This window comes from Dendronephthya gigantea, unplaced genomic scaffold, assembly GCF_004324835.1.
Source record: "Dendronephthya gigantea isolate DGI-Jeju-01 unplaced genomic scaffold, DenGig_1.0 000249F, whole genome shotgun sequence".
NCBI classification, from domain to species: domain Eukaryota; kingdom Metazoa; phylum Cnidaria; class Anthozoa; order Malacalcyonacea; family Nephtheidae; genus Dendronephthya; species Dendronephthya gigantea.
This window is the reverse complement of record NW_021163259.1, coordinates 158,121-166,712: the sequence shown is the minus strand read 5'-3', so window position 1 is coordinate 166,712 and position 8,592 is coordinate 158,121. Positions and strand designations below refer to the sequence as shown.

Genomic DNA, 8,592 nt, shown 5'->3' with positions numbered 1-8,592 from the left:
CGCCACTTAGTATTTTATTTGCTCGCAGAGACTCGTCTGTCGAACGTGACCGTCGGCTAGTCTTCACCATGTGCGCAAAAAACGTTCGCAGAATGCGCTCTGCTTTCGTGAAACGAAATCACGGACAAAACTCGGAATTGAGATTAAGTTCAATACACAACTGACACAAACCTTTATAAGAGTTTCGTCATCCGAGGAACACAATAAAACATTTTCTGGCTAGAGAAGAAAAAGTTAAATTATGGTCGTTAAAGATTAGGATATAAAGACAGTAGTGATAAATAAATAAATGCGCGCTTACCTTCCAATCCCTGTGGGTGATGCCATTTTCATGTAAGTGCTAAAAATACGAAACAGTATGAATAAAGTTAGTTTAGTTCAGGCTCCTGTAGTAACACTGGATCAATAACAGATGATCCTTAGCTTGGTATCATTAAAAGCGCCAATCTCTTCCTGACATTTTCCATAAACTTTAGTCATCGCCTGTGAATAAAATATTCCAGCTTGTTTCATTCATTCTTCGAAGTTACACATGGCTAGGCTCTCACTAAACGACATCCTCACCTGAAGGCACATTGCTTTCATAGTTGGTTTAGTTGTCAACAGGAATCTGTGGTACAGATCGTTAAACAACTCGAGCCTGAAAACAAAATAGAAAAGTCGATCGATTCGTGAATTGTTTCATCCATGATTCTATACTTCTCTACTACATACTGCAGGACAAATAATATTGTGTGAACTGTGCAGCAATTTAGAGAATAGGACGCTGAGGTATATTATATATTAGGTATCTGGAATCTTTTTTATGCAGCGGGAAGCAAGACAGTAGTTTGAATATTTTTAAATCCTGATAGATAAATGTCGTGGACTCACACATTTGTTATCGGCGTCTCCCCGTCGTTTTGTTCCAACAAGGCTCTCAAATAATAGTCGCCTGATAAAAGAGATACGTTACTGAGTTTGATTGCTGTCGAGGGATAGGGGGGGAGACGCTTTAAGAAGAACTGTTAAAAAGCTAGAGCAGTATAAGGATTATTATTAACCTATTTTCAGTTGCTCAGCTAAACATTCATACAGGACTTCAAACTAAAGGTGATTCCAAAAAACAACGTAGTTTCCACTCAGATCTTTTTCCATTGCAATTGCGCGCATCTCAGATTCGAGAGCCCCAGAAGTTCCTCTCGCGTCTGTCACATTGAAAACAAAAGAAATTGTTTCAAACTCTTTTACGAGAACAGTTTAGAGAAAGAGGTCAGGACTATTGAATTTGTCTTGTTATACTCATAGCAACAGGAAATCCTCCATTACATTTTCATTTCCTATATTTTCAACGGAAACTAACTTTAACTTCGAGACTCACCTTGTAATTCCAAATCAGGTTGTACGCTGTCAGATCTTGACCTAATCTGTAAAAAAGATCCGTTTAAATACCATTGCTTTTTCATCTTTTAAACGACTAGAACATTTTCCCATTTTCTTAATATGAACACTTACTTGTAATAAAACAACTAGATTTAAATTTTCACATCTATCCTGGATTTTGAATCACTAATTCGCACCTGTTCAGTAGCGAACGTCTATCAGTGCTTTGCGTAATCATGGCTATGGGTAAGCGTTTTGGTAGAGCGCCCTCGGCAACCGCCAGATCTTGTATTTTTGCCGCGGATTCTTCATCAGCTGGCTAAAGAGAAGTTCTAAATAGATATCAACAGATGATTTTAGGCACTTCACACGATGCAGGAATTTTCTAGAGGTTTTAAAGGGTCTTAATTTCTAGTGGTATTATACACACTTCAAATTCAAGCCAAGAACAGTTGATGGAAAAATGAGTCAACTATATACGTAGGAACTCAAAGATAAAACAAGAATTTACAGTTCCGGAAACACCGCAGCAAAATGGAGTCGCAGAGCGCTTCAATCGTACCATAGTAGAAATGGGACGGTGCTTACTTATACAAGCAAAACTACCTAAGAAATATTGGGTACGAGCGTTGGACACTGCTACACACATCCGAAACCTTACCGTGAGTGCAAACAGCAACGAAGGAAAAAGTCCTTTCGAATTATTCACAGGGAAAACGGCTAGAAGAAATCACCTTAGAGTATTTGGTTGCACAGCCTATGTAAAGAAAAGAAATGTGAACATACGAAAGCTCGATTCCAGATCAGTGAAAGCAAAGTTTATTGGCTACGACAGCAACAGCACAGCCTACATACTACAAGAGCTCGCAACAAAGAAAATAATCAAAGCACGAAATGTTATCTTCAAAGAGGACGAAATCCAACCATTATCATCTGTAGAAGAATCCTATCAAGGAGACCCAATTCTAGAGAACCGAATCCTAGATCTTGCGGACAAACTTTCTAATGATCAAAACAACGAAAACCCCGTCGGAGATGAAGTGGGGGAAATTGGAGATGAAGTGGGGGATACCGAAAATATTAATGATGTTCCAAATGCACCAGAGCAACAGCAAAATGAAGATGCTGAAGTAGAAGAATCACTACGCAGAGAAGATAGAAACAGAAGACCTCCTGAAAGATATGGTCATCCATACACCTTTAATGCGACACAAGAAGAAGACACTGTCACCGAACCTAAAACCTATGAAGAAGCTGTAAAATCAACCAAAGCCAAGTACTGGAAACAAGCAATGCAAGCAGAAGTCGAGTCACTAGAAAACAATAACACTTGGACATTTATTGAGAGACCAAAAGACAAGAACGTATTACCTGGAAAATGGGTATACAAAGTTAAATACGGTGCAAATGGAGAAGTAGACAAGTACAAAGCTAGATACGTGGCGAAAGGTTTCGCACAAGTCGAAGGCTTAGACTTTTTCGAAACGTATGCACCTACATGCAAACCAGAAACATTCAGAACTCTGTTAGCAGTCGCAACACAGAAAGATTTACACCTCGGACAAATGGATGTAAAATCAGCATATCTTCACTCAGCTATTGAAGAAGAAATTTACCTCGAACAGCCCCAAGGTTTTGCTACAAATGGAGAAAACGGACAGAACTTAGTGTGTAAACTAAACAAGTCGATTTACGGTCTTAAGCAAGCAGCGAAAAACTGGTATGAATCCCTAGCAAATCTACTAATCGAGAAAGGATTTCAAAGAAGTCGCAATGATTACTGTCTCTTCGTGAAAAAAGAAGAAAATGGAACATTTTCATACATAGTCTTATGGGTCGACGATATTATAACCGCAGCCGAACGAAATGTTGTAGACAGAGTCAAAGTGCTACTAGAAGAAAACTTCAAAATGGATGATCGCGGAGAACTACATTGGTTCCTTGGAATGCGAATTATCAAGTCTGAAGACAAGATCACAGTAGATCAAGAGAAGTACATCGAAAACCTCCTGAAACAGTTCAATATGAGTGACTGCAAACCCAAAGCAACTCCCGGAGAAGTCAACCTGAAGTTAGTAAAGAACAACGGAGAACACGAGCTAGTCGATACAAAGTTATACCGAAGTCTAGTCGGATCACTTCTGTACATCGGAAAACAGACAAGACCGGACATACTCAACGTAGTTAATCAATTATCACGATTCCTTGACAAACCCGATACAACGCACTGGAAAGCAGCAAAACACGTCTTAAGATACCTCAAAGGCACTATTAAGTTACGATTAACATTTGTCAAGAATTCCAGCATGAACCTTATCGGCGATTCAGACGCAGACTGGAGTGGCGACTTAGACGATCGAAAGTCCACAACCGGTTACTATTTCAAATTTGAAGGAAGTGGCGCAGCAATAAGTTGGGAAGTAAAGAAGCAAGCTACAGTAGCACTATCGTCTACAGAAGCTGAATACCAAGCAATGGGAGCCGCAGTACAAGAATCAATCTATCTCAGAGCATTAATGAAAGATTTTGGTTATCCTATGAAAGATCCAACCTACATTGGAGAAGATAATCAGTCATGTATCAAGATGTGCCACAACCCTGTTATGCACAAGCGATCGAAGCACATCGACACAAAGTTTCATTTCATCAGAGAAAAAGTCAAGAGCAAAGAAGTTGCAATTCATTATGTTCCTACAGAAGATATGACAGCGGACATATTAACTAAATCACTACCCCGGATTAAGGTTGAGAAACATCGTTATGTTTTACTAGGCAACTAAATAAGAACACTGAAGAAAGCAGACTCATCATAGACACTGCCGAGTCTGAGTGGGGGTGTTGACATATGTATATATATAAGAGTATATTAGAACAAACATTGATATTGAGGGATATAGATAATTACGGACACGTGACCGAAAAACGTTTGAGAAGCGTTGACAATATGTCGTCTTTGTTTTGAACACATGTTTGTATATATTAAGAGAAATAAACCATTAAAGTTAACAAGGTATATAATACAATTGTCTATTTCACAATATATCTTTTTGCACGTCTTTAGGTAGTTTACGCCAAGAGAAATTAGATCTTACATCTCAATTGGGAAAATGTGAAGCAACTATCGTTCGTTATCAAGGTTTACTTCATCATTCTTTAGAAGAGGTGAGTCTTCTTCTCTAAATGGCTATAGGCTTCTGTTTCAACGCACTTGTATTTTTATACGTCATCGCTGAGAATGTTTGTGATATATGTTCTCGTATTTTTATTGTGTGTATTTATTAGCAGTAACATATGTCGTGCCGATAAATTTAGTCTATAGTGTAAATGGGTCTGTTATTCGAGTGCTACATTCCTGGATTTTAGAAAACTGTGTCGAGCATTGATGTCTGATGATCAACGCTCTTTCTCTTTTCAGGTTCGTCAGAAGCAACTAAACATTGATCAACTTCACTATCAGTTGACAATAGAGAGTCGTCCGGCCAACGAAGAAATGAATGCTTTGAAGCAGCAGAACTCTGATCTCAAGCTGCAGGTAACCCAAGCAAGACACCAGGCTGACGGATTTTATAAAACGGGTTTGGAGAGAAATATTGATACTTTATCATTAGGAAACCAGGTTAGTTCGGATGATACTGTTAAATAACTAGATCGCTTATGCAAAATGGAAATAATCCAATACATTTTGAAGCTTAAAACTATGTCGGAATGTAGAAAATATATCCAAGTTCATTTATATTTATTAATTTTGCAGTATTTTATAGTAGTTTTTCAGTTTTTGTCGAAGTTTGACATGTATGTATGTGATATATTATTGATAATTGGTGATAAAGTGACCAACCTTAGGATAAATTAATATATGCTAATCACTGAGTAGCGTTTACGCGTGCGGAACACGAGTGTTGGGCTACCTATGGTTTTACCAAAATCTTTGTATTGATTAAGAAATAACTTTCTCTTTATAATCAGTGATAACAAAATTTGTATGTCACACTCAATGATTGTGAGCGTAACACAGCCTACATGCGATAGTGTGGATAGTGAAGAATTACTGATAATTTTTGATGTTTATCTGTTTTGAGAGCGTAATGTCCGAAATTTTTGTATTCGGTGTTTATAGACAGAAAGTCGAGTTTCTGCAGAGATCGTTTATGCATGTATGGGTTAATGTTTGTCGCAGATAAACTACCCGAGGTAGAAGTATTACCAACATCTAGTCAAGAATTGAGTGACAGGCAGGGGATGATTGCTTTTTCTTATTGGAATTGGTTTTCTGCTGTTGTCAGCATTAAAATTGGATCTTGCCAGTCACGGAAAACCTTTGAATACGTACAATCTAGAAAGTCAGTTTATACAAGACCTTCGAGAGAATGGTGAGTGTACTTTCTGACGCTTTTGAAATATTATCTTTATTCGTGTTTAGAATCTTTAGAATCAAAACTGCCGTAGAACATTCTAAATCTACTGAATTAAAACGTATAGATTGTAATGTAACCCAATTAAACACTGTCGGTTGTTAGACTCCGGGCCCCAGAACACCGCTGAAAAACGTCTGCGCGCACGCTAACCGGTAACACGTATTTAAGTCTTTTATTCACCCTCGTCATGACGAGGCATGCATACACCGTTAAAAAAATTAAGCCTTATCAGAGAGTTGAACTCCGGACCCCTGGTTTACGAGACCAGTGCTCTAACCACTGAGCTAATACGGCAAACCCGTAATACTTTTACAAAAGGTAAAATGAATCACCGGCGAAAAATAGTTAATATTCCTGCGAAGCTAAACCTAAAAGAGAAAATATTAGTATTAAAGTTTGGTCGATCAATTCAATAGCTTTCACAAACACCGTCCATGAGATTATCCTGTAAACGATGGCAATGGTAATCATACGGTGATATGGTAGTTGAAAATGTTACATGTTATTAAAAATATGCTACGCACTATAAAAAAGTCGCACGAATTCATTTTCCTGATGTTCAGTACTTGTATATGATGATTGACAAGGTCTTCCCGCATTGTTGACATGTTTACAACGTCTACATTTATGCATACTACATCTCCTCCTTGCATGTATATTCAGATAGGATTGATACTGCATGTGAAACGTTTTATTGGGAGATTGCAACTTGAGTTCAACACTGCTTTTTTCTGGAAATAAAGAAACTCAATCGCGGAAAAATTTCAAGTTTTGAGGGCAAACAGGGCTTGCACGGGAATCGAACCGGTGACCTCTCCCACCCAAAGCGAGAATCATACCACTAGACCAGCAAGCCACACCTGGAGAAATATTTCATTATCTTTCAATGATAAAAAAAATTCCGGTATATTACATGAAAAACTAAGGTTTAAGAGACTTCCGTTAAATCGTCCGGAATACATCCCATTTTGCTGTTGAAAATTAGCCTATGAAGGAGCAATAATTTCTGAATAGGGGTCGCTTTGATAAGAGGTAATTTCGTTCTAGCCCAATCACCATGTTTATTTACATTTTTAGTAACCGAATTAGAATGCTAAATTTGAGCACTTGCGTTAAAAGGATATAATATTAACCATTTCACATCAAGTATTAAAAACTTTAACTACTCTGACTGGTATTTCTTAAAAAATGCAAAAAAAATTATGTCGTATATTTTGAAACGAAATTCCACCTGGTGGCAAACAAATTCTCTGTGTCATATGAACATCTTTCGGAATAACAAGAGTCGTAGTCGGTAGGATTGGAACCTGCGCAGGAATATCCCAACAGATTTCAAGTCTCTCGCCTTAACCACTCGGCCAGGACTATACATATATAATTCCCTCAAAAATCGCTCTTTTCGCTTTACCACCGATAGCTTGGAACTTAGCTGTTGATCAATGGCTACTAATTCCGATTTCGAGCATGAGCGGTTTTGGTCATGGACGTTAAGTTTTTATTTCAGTTATTCTCTAAGGTATTATATATTACACGCTTTTTCATTTGAATTAGAATTTATATAAGATGAACCTACAAAAGAAGTTTCATTATTTACCATGCCCAAGTTTAAGGGTTAGGTAGTTGCCTATATGAACAAGCTTTGCTATTGGTTGATGATAACAATAGAAGACAATAAAACACAATGAATTATTATAGAAATTAAATACTTATTGAATTTAGGTGGAAAATGTGAAGAGCCCCTACAGAAATTCGAATTCTGGACCCCTGGTTTACAAGACCAGTGATCTAACCACTGAGCTAAAGAGGCACCCGTGAAAAACACTCCTGGACACTGTTGATATAATTGCATCGATGGAAAATCCTTAAGCGCACAATTTTTGTACGAGGTTGATACTTACATTAAGTTGAAAGAGTGCATCTAATGTTTGAACGAGAACACGTACCACATTTTTTTCTAAGGAAAATGCAACATAATTTATAGACCATCAGCAAATTGTTTTCAAAGGCTGTTCACTTTCATGCGTGAAGGGCGAACAGGGCTTGCACGGGAATCGAACCCGTCACCTCTCGCACCCTAAGCGAGAATCAAAAACGGGATGTGTTCTTTTTCGCATATTTCATCGCACACAATAAAGACGATGTATAGCATGCATGGAAAAATATAAAAATCTTTTCATGTCATATTTATTACAAGCCAAGTTACTCTGAGTGAAATAAGACTTGTAGGAATCTTAAATAACTATAGTTACCCAGACCAGACAAACGCAATGGTAGAAAATAGACGATTATAGTAAATATTTTCGCCGGTGATTCCTTTAACCTTTTTCATAAGTATTACGGGTTTCCCTTATTAGCTCAGTAGTTAGAGCACTGGTCTCCTAAACCAGGGGTCCGGAGTTCAACTCTCTGATAAGGCTTAATTTTTTTAACTGTGTATGTTGAGGTGAGTAAAAGACTTAAATACGTTTTTTGAAATATGTGTTTACATTTCAATTTGCGCATGCACGTCTTTTCTGGGTGCCTCCTTAGCTCAGTGGATAGAGCACTGGTCTAGTAAACCAGGGGTCCAGAGTTCGAATCTCTGACGAGGCTTTTCATATTTTGCACTTAAACTCAATAAGTATTTAATTTCTACAGGGTGTCCCAAAAAAAAAGAAAACTATTGAAATCACCCATAACAATGCCATTGTTAGAGTTTGAATGCCTAAGCACTCTGTTGGGCCCACAAGTGTATAAATCGGGGTTGCCATAAGCATTTTTGTGCATACATATGATGCAGTCAAATTTGCTTGTTCGCAAAACTGATATTCATTAA

The 8,592-nt window shown here is 37.7% G+C and overlaps 1 long non-coding RNA gene and 4 other non-coding genes across 5 annotated transcripts; 2 read left to right on the top strand and 3 right to left on the bottom strand.

The window, feature by feature from the left end:
• Nucleotides 1-349: 349 nt before the first annotated feature.
• On the bottom strand, nucleotides 350-913 carry LOC114540734. Its single transcript, XR_003689101.1, has 3 exons — nucleotides 874-913; nucleotides 565-640; nucleotides 350-483 (listed from the first exon to the last, which is right to left on the bottom strand). It is a non-coding gene; the product is annotated as an uncharacterized LOC114540734 (long non-coding RNA).
• Nucleotides 914-5,998: 5,085 nt separating this feature from the next.
• Trnat-cgu lies at nucleotides 5,999-6,071 on the bottom strand. The gene has a single exon. It is a non-coding gene; the product is annotated as a tRNA-Thr (tRNA).
• A 490-nt stretch (nucleotides 6,072-6,561) lies between these two features.
• On the bottom strand, nucleotides 6,562-6,633 carry Trnap-ugg. Its single transcript has one exon. It is a non-coding gene; the product is annotated as a tRNA-Pro (tRNA).
• Nucleotides 6,634-8,121: 1,488 nt separating this feature from the next.
• Trnar-ccu lies at nucleotides 8,122-8,194 on the top strand. The gene has a single exon. It is a non-coding gene; the product is annotated as a tRNA-Arg (tRNA).
• Nucleotides 8,195-8,296: 102 nt separating this feature from the next.
• On the top strand, nucleotides 8,297-8,369 carry Trnat-agu. The gene has a single exon. It is a non-coding gene; the product is annotated as a tRNA-Thr (tRNA).
• Nucleotides 8,370-8,592: the final 223 nt, after the last annotated feature.